The sequence below is a fragment of the Otolemur garnettii genome, unplaced genomic scaffold (assembly GCF_000181295.1).
Source record: "Otolemur garnettii isolate 467f Iridium unplaced genomic scaffold, OtoGar3 scaffold00312, whole genome shotgun sequence".
In the NCBI taxonomy this organism is placed as follows: domain Eukaryota; kingdom Metazoa; phylum Chordata; class Mammalia; order Primates; family Galagidae; genus Otolemur; species Otolemur garnettii.
In genome coordinates this window covers 480052-488001 of record NW_003852707.1, presented here as the reverse complement: position 1 = coordinate 488001, position 7950 = coordinate 480052, and the positions used below count along the sequence as shown (strand labels likewise).

At 43.8% G+C, this 7950-nt stretch overlaps 2 pseudogenes across 1 annotated transcript; both read right to left on the bottom strand.

Annotated features, from left to right (window-relative positions):
- LOC111721746 overlaps positions 1-149 on the bottom strand; it is a 6016-nt pseudogene extending 5867 nt beyond the window's left edge.
- On the bottom strand, positions 68-857 carry LOC100944174 (annotated as a pseudogene). The gene has a single exon (XR_002771394.1). The product of XR_002771394.1 is annotated as an SNW domain-containing protein 1 pseudogene (transcript).
- Positions 858-7950: the final 7093 nt, after the last annotated feature.

Genomic DNA, 7950 nt, shown 5'->3' with positions numbered 1-7950 from the left:
AGCCCAAAGTAGATTTTTCTATTCCCCCCTTTCTCCCATAATAGAAAGTAGTGCTGGGATCTGTCTAATGGAATTGTATAACCCCTTGCATTTTTCCAGTCAGAAATACAAGGAGGAATCTTCCACTCTTGTTGTTCCTTGACAGTCATCTTTCGGCTAGGAGAATGCATGACAGGTGCAGGAGGAGAAGGTGGTCCCTGGGGAATTTTCTTACTGATTTTGAATCTTGGAGGCTCCATTGGGTCTTTCTGCATTTCTACCATGCAAATAACCCTCTGTTTAGCTCCAGAGTTGAAAGCTACTCCTTGCTAAGGTGGTGTGTATCGGATATACCAAGCAGGAGCCAGTTTATCAGCTGCTCGAACTGGCATGGCTGCGGCAACCTTCTGTGATACAGATTTTTCTGAGGCTACCCTTGTCTTTTCTGTAATCTCTTTAATAGCTTCTTCATCAGGTCTTTGTAAGTCTGGATCATCTGCGTTCATAACCTCCTTTGGAACCAGGTCAGTGTATCTGCTATAAATGACCTTGTCTTTTGACTGTCCTTGTCGGGCAATTGCATCATACTTAATCTTCCCTTCAGGATCCACCTGAATGGCCAATGCATTTGACATTTTTTTCTTTTGTCCCATATCCAATGGATACTGGGCCACGTGGATTTCTGCATCCTCCATCTCCAAAATCCTCTAATAACCGAGGTATCCAGCCTTTCCGGTACCCATATGGGGGAGGTTCTCTTCGGGAAGAGACCAGTGAGATCTGCCATGATCTCTGGGATCTTGCCTTTTCTTCAGCCTCAAGCTGGTCCTGAGACAGCTGAGTAGGTGCAGGTAAAATGCCGGTGAGCGACATCTTCTTCCACTGACAACAGCTTGCACACACAAAACCAAACCTTTTATGCCCTCACTCAATCCAGTCATCCAATCATATCCTCTTTGCTTCAACTAACCCTTTTGTGCCCTCACTCAATCCAATCATCCAATCATATCCTCTTTGCTTCAACTTTACCGCACTACCCCCTTATCAGCTCTAAACCCATCAATGTGCTCTAATGTAATCACTTTCCCTTCCAAACCAACAAGGAAAGTTACACAGGAAGTGCCATCCTTCCTTCCATTTTCTCTGCGGGAAAAAATTATACTGAATCCCCCCGGTCCACATTCAAAGTCTCTGTTCTGTAATTATGTTACTACCCGATTTTAAAATGATTGCAGGAGATGAACCTGTTCCAGTACCTCCTCTTTCTCGCTATCCAACAACTCGTATGAAACAGGCCGCCCCAATTGCCATACTTCCCTTACTAGCAGCAATGGGGATTGTGGCGGCATAGGCACAGGAACAGCTGGCATTTCCTGCTCAATAACTCATTATAAAGAATTAGAGTGTCAGCATGAAGAAGACATTCAACAGGTTAGTGAAGTGATCATAGGACTCCAGCGACAAATTAATTCACTAGCTCAGGTGGTCCTACAAAACCACACAGGGTTAGATCTCCTTTAAGAGGGGACTTTGTTTGGCACTCCAAGAGGAATGTTTTTTCTTTGTTAATGAGTCTGGAATTATCACTAACAAAGTTCAATCACTCCAAGAAAGCCTCTAACTCCGAAAACAAAAACATGAATCAGAGTCATCAAACTTCTCTTGGTTTATGCAAAACCCACTCTGGAGCTCAGCACCTGGGGCTCAAGCGACTAAGGCGCCAGCCACATACACCTAAGGTGGCGGGTTCGAATCCAGCCCGGGCCTGCCAAACAACAATGATGGCTGCAACCAAAAAATAGCCAGGCGTTGTGGCGGGCACCTGTGGTCCCAGCTACTTGGGAGGCTGAGGCAGGAGAATCACTTGAGCCCAGGAGTTGGAGGTTGCCGTGAGCTGTGATGCCCCAGCACTCTACCCAGGGGGATAGCTTGAGGCTCTGTCTCAAAAAAAAATAAAATAAAAAAAGAAAGAAGGAAAGAAACTGGCAGGTGGTACCAAAGCACTTTCCTGACCCCAAAGGGCATTCAGTGATATCCCCGGTGGCCTTATGGAAGCACCAGTTTTCACATTTTTTAAATTTGAAAATTTATTCAATTACCTAAAAATTGGTTCCACAAAGTGTCCACATATTGTAAAATACAATAGAAATAATAATGCTTCCGAATATTATTTAGAGAATTATAGGCTTAAAAATGTTTTGAGATTGAGTCCTACTCCATTGCCCTAGGTAGAATGTGGTGGCATCATAGCTCACAGCAACCTCAAACTCCTGGGCTCAAGAGATCCTCTTGCCTCAGCCCCTCAAGTAGCTGGTACTACCGTCACCCAACACAACACCTGGCTAGTTTCTCTATTTTAAAAGTAAAGACAGGGTTTCATTCTAGCTTAGGCTGGTCTGGCACTCCAGACCTTAAGCAATCCACCTGCTGGGCTTCCCAGAGTGCTGGGATTCCAGGCATGAACCCTCACACCTGGCCTCTAAAAAATGTTTAAATATGGCTTGGCGCCTGTGGCTCAAGTGGCTAAGGCGCCAGCCACATACACCTAAGGTGGCAGGTTCGAATCCAGCCTGAGCCCACCAAACAACAATGATGGCTGCAACCAAATAATAGCCGGGCGTTGTGGTGGGCACCTGTGGTCCCAGCTACTTGGGAGGCAGAGGCAGGAGACTCGCTTGAGCCCAGGATTTGAAGGTTGCTGTGAGCTGTGATGCCATGGCACTCTACCCAGGGGGATAACTTGAGGCCCTGTCTCAAAATAAATAAATAAATAAATAAAAATAAATAAAATAATAAAAAACATGTTTAAATATTCTTGGCTAATGAAAATCATTCAAAGTCAATGTTTCATAACACATAAAATTGTAGGTGTGAGTAGCTGAATCTTTTTCTTCTCCCCTCCCCCATCTAAGTTAGTTTCCATTGAATATTTGCTGCCAGAGATATTGTTTATTGATTAGGGTAATGAATGAACTGGGAAAGCCAGCAGGTGAAATTGATATGAATAAAATGGCAAAGAATTAGCCCAGAAAGTTTGGAGGGGCCGGGAGGATTTGACTCCATGAGGTGAATTCAAGGGGACATTCGGAGTAGAGGGAGGGGTTTGGGGATGGGGTTAAAGAGAGGGGCAGCTCAGGGCGGTGCCTGTGGCTCAAAGGAGTAGGGCGCCGGCCCCATATACTGGAGGTGGTGGGTTCAAACCCGGTCTGGCCAAAAACTCCAAAAAAGAAAAAAAAGGCAGCTCCCTGTGTGAGTAACATTACAAATAGATGTTAGTTTGAGAGAAAGTAGGTAGCAAAAATAAACCTTCCCATCCACACCTTTCCTATGGGAAAGTGGAGAGACAATAAAAACCAGGGAAATGGACTTTCCACCAAAGAGCTCACTGAGACATTCCACAGAGATGTGAACTCTGAGCCATCAGAGTTTCCAGAGGATTCCAGGAAGGAAGCAGGAACAGGGTTGGATGCTTACCTGTGAGCCTGGCCATTACAGCTATCAGTTATCACAAACACACAACAGAACAAAATCCCTGGACAACAGAGCAGGCTCTTAAGATGGTGGGCCCAGTCTGAACATTTTGTCTCCACGTTCTCCTCTCACATAGAAGAATTTGACCTGGGAAGCTGCAATCCATTAATACTAAAATCCCATTTGGGAGAAATCACTGGAATGTCTCCTTTCATGATTTCTCATTACTGGCTGTAAACACTCATTGTTATGGGACTTTGCATTCCGTTTGGATTCTTCCTTAGGTATTCTTAAAAGATTTCTCTAAAGATTTCAATTTATTTTCACTTTTTTTTTTGTTTGTTTTGAGACAGAGCCTCAAGCTATCCCCCTGGGTAGAGTGCTGTGGCATCACAGCTCAGAGCAACCTCCAATGCCTGGGCTCAAGCGGGTCTCCTGCCTCAGCCTCCCGAGTAGCTGGGACCACAGGTGCCCGCCACAACACCCGGCTATTATTTGGTTTCAGCCGTCATTGTTGTTTGGTGGGCCCGGGCTGGATTCGAACCCGCCACCTTAGGTGTATGTGGCTGGCGCGTTAGCCACTTGAGCTATAGGCGCCGAGCCTATTTTCACTTTTATTAGAGAGTCAGACCACTAGTTTTTGTTGAAACTCTATGACAGGGCTGGTTTAAGCCACTCAGCCAGTCTAGTTTATGTGGGTTATTTAAGTATTATAGAGAGAGAGAAAAAAAATCATTATTTCCTAGTGACATGATTATATACCTAAAAGGCCAAGGATTTGGTTCTAAAAACGACTGGAAATGGTATGGAACATAGGAAACTAGGCAGGTGTAAGTATATACACACACATACATGTGTTGTTAATGACAAGTATTTATAACTGTAGGAGAATGAACTGACAAAAAGAGCCAATTCTCAATAGCAACACACACTACTTGAGAGAGAAGACTGACTTCTGTGATGTTTGTGAATAAACTATAAAACTTGACAGAATATTAAAACAAAATATTTGAACAAGTAGAGAAGATGAATAGCTATATTGTGCTCCTAGATACAAAAACAAATAGCACACAGAATGTCTATTTGCTACCCCCAGTTAATTGAGATATTTATTTCAGTCTTCAGAAAAATCCCAGAATGATTTTTTTTTTTTTTTGACAAGATGCTTCCAAAGTGTATATGAAAGAATAGGTATACTGGTATATTTTTTAATTCTTAGAGGGATATTTAATGAAAAATTATAATAGGGTAGATTAGCACTAGCAGACACTAAAAATAGATGGCAAAGCAGCTTTAGGTAAAAATATAGCTCTGGGGCAAAACCAGACATAAATAGGGCAGTGCCTGTGGCTCAAGGAGTAGGGCACCAGCCCCATATACCAGGGGTGGTGGGTTCAAGCCTGGCCCTGGCCAAAACTGCACACACTCACATAAAACAGACATCAATAGATCCCCAGTACCAAAGAGCTAATCTAAAAATCAGCTATGATACGTGTATATGTAAGGATTTAATATAGTACAAGGGGAATATCAAAAACATTCATGGAAAAAATATTAATTAATCAGGGCAGTGCCTGTGGCTCAAAAGGGTAGGATGCTGGCCCATATGTCAGAGGTGGTGGGTTCAAACCCAGCCCCAGCCAAAAAGCAAAAAAGAAAGAAAGAAAGAAAATATTAATTAATCAGTGTTGGACTAAGTAACTTTGGTGGAATGAAAAAATAACAATAGATATTTATCTCAATCTATACACAAGAATAGATTCCAGAGTACCTAAAGAAATTATGGTTTTAAACAGAATAGAATAGCAGGGGCCATATATTGGCTTGGTGCCTATGGCTCAAGTGGCTAAGGCGCCAGCCACATACACCTAAGGTGGCGGGTTTGAATCCAGCCCAGGCCAGCCAAACAACAATGACAGCTCCAACCAAAAAAATAGCCAGGTGTTGTGGCGGGTTTCTATGGTCCCAGCTACTTGGAAGGCTGAGGCAGAAGACTTGCTTGAGCCTAGGAGTTGGAGGTTGCTGTGAGCTGTGATGCCATAGCACTCTACCCAGGGGGACAGCTTGAGGCTCTGTCTCAAACAAAACAAGACAAAACAGGGGCCATATTTATGGTCCCACTGGAAACAATCCAAAAAAATGGACAAATACATGAAAACAACAGCTTTTAAGATATTATACATCTAGCAAAGAAGTTACTGGTGATTCCAGAGAGACGTGAATTAAATGAGGTGCCCTAGGAGTGTCCCAGTTTGCTGCCTTGGGAAAGTTCCAGGCAGTTCCAAGTTGGAAGAGTCTGGGCAGAGCACACCGGAATCTCTGAGTTGAAGAAACGCACCTCAGAGTACAGGGAGAACAAGGCAGCTGGAGGTTGCAGAACACCAGGGGAGAGACAGTTCTGGAGACTGCAGAGTCCCTCTTGAGTATTCCAGAACAGTACTGCTTTGGGCTTCCTCCTGAGAAAACCACCCAAGCTGCAGACGCTCATGATTCACAGGCTTAGGCAGAGTACACAGACAGTCTTGCCTCAAAATTGAGGAACAATTGGTCCTAGGGTGAGCACTGCTCTGGTTCCACCTAACACATCTCAAATTGGAGCAAGACCTGAAAGATACAACTGTTTCCAAGTTACCTACATACATTATTCTTGAACAAAGATCCAGAATACCTATAGGACATACAAAAATATCTAATACCCAACCAGGTAAATATTACAATTCTGGCATCCAATAAAAGAATTACAAAGCATACAAAAAAGTGAGAAAATAGAGTGGCATCTGTGGCTCAAAAGAGTAGGGCACTGGCCCCATATGCTGGAGGTGACAGGTTCAAACCCAGCCCCAGACAAAAACTGAAAAAAAAAAGTGAGAAAATAAAAAACACAATGAAGAGAAACATCAATTGAAAGTAACACAGATCTGACACAGCTGTTAGAATTAGCAAAGGCAGCCAGGCGCGGTGGCTCATGCGTGTAATCCCAGCACTTGGCAGGTGGATCACCTGACCTCAGGAGTTCGAGACCAGCCTGAGGAAGAGCAAGCCCCTGTCTCTAAAAAATGAAGAAAAAAAAAAAGAATTAGCAAAGGCAATAAGCAATTATACTTATGTTCCATATCAGAGTTAAATAGAGATGTGGCAGATTTTTTTTTTAAGAACTATATTGAACTACTAGAGAAGAAAACTATGATGTATGAGATGAAAAATGCATCAGATGAAACTAATGGCAAAGTAGATATCACAGAAGAAAAGAACAGTGAATTTGAAAGCATAGCAATAGAAATTATCCAGAATGAAATATACAAAGAGAAAAGAGAATTTTAAAAAATGAACAAAGCATCAATACACTATGAGAGAACTTCAGATGGACTAATATGTATACAATTGGAGTCTGCAAAGCAGAGGGATGATTAAAAAATATTTAAAAATCTAATCACTGGCCAGTTTTCAAATTTTATTAAAAATAATGAATCCATAGACCCAAGAAGCTCAATGAACACCCATACAAGAAACAGGAAGAAAATGACACCAAATTAAACATAATTAAAATGCTAAATAAGTTATATAAAAACTTAAGTGGTAGAATGTGGGAGGCAGACAGGCTGATCTCTCTGCCATGCGCCTCAATCCGGGGTAAAGTAGGGCAGGTGGGCCATCCCTGGGGGCTCCTTAACAAGACCACCAAAAGGTGAAAGGAGCATGGAGGTGCCCAGACGGGGTAAAGTCATCAAGACCATCCCTGGCCGGGAATTATCAGGTGGGTGGGCTAAGTCCTTTGAACTCCCTATGGCAATTAGATGAGGGAAGCTGGTTTGTCTGCCCTGGGGAGAGGAGACTCGTTTCCCTCCTCCCTTGCTAAGTGGCTTCATCATCAGCCTTGTTGACAACTCACTACCCTAAGTTTCCAATCACCCAGCCACTGCCTTTTGCCCAATCTTCCGGGAAACAACTGGGAAGCTTTTAATCCTATTTTGGCACTTTTGCATTTTGCCTGGTGCTTTGTCTTAGAGATCAGTCAAAGGTTTCTGAGTTCTCAGAGGCAGCTGCACTGCCTCAATCTGCCACTTGGCGTGTGAGTCAACCTACGCCTCTCCAGGCTACTCAGACTTACACACCCAGCTGCTGCGAAGCCTCGTTATTTCCTCTGTCGACCCCCAACCCAAGTCGGGGTCCCCAGGGAACCTGACAGCAGCCAAAGAAGAGGATAATGGAATCACCTACTTATCACTGGGGGGATAATAAAGGAGAGGGCTTCCTAGAAGTTTCAGGGCAAAAAAAAAGTTGTCGAGGAAAAGATCAGCGGATATAACTGCATCTAAACTATAGATTCAAGATATTTGGCTTTAAAAATAAAGCGTACACAGGCGGCCGGGGAAGGACGGTGCTGCTCCTGGCTGCCCTTGTCGCCCGCCCCTCCCCCCCAGGCCACGGCTCTGGCCTTGGCTCTGGCCTTGGCTGCCGCTGGCCCAGGCCCATTAGGTGGTGGGTCTTCTGCTAGGGAGG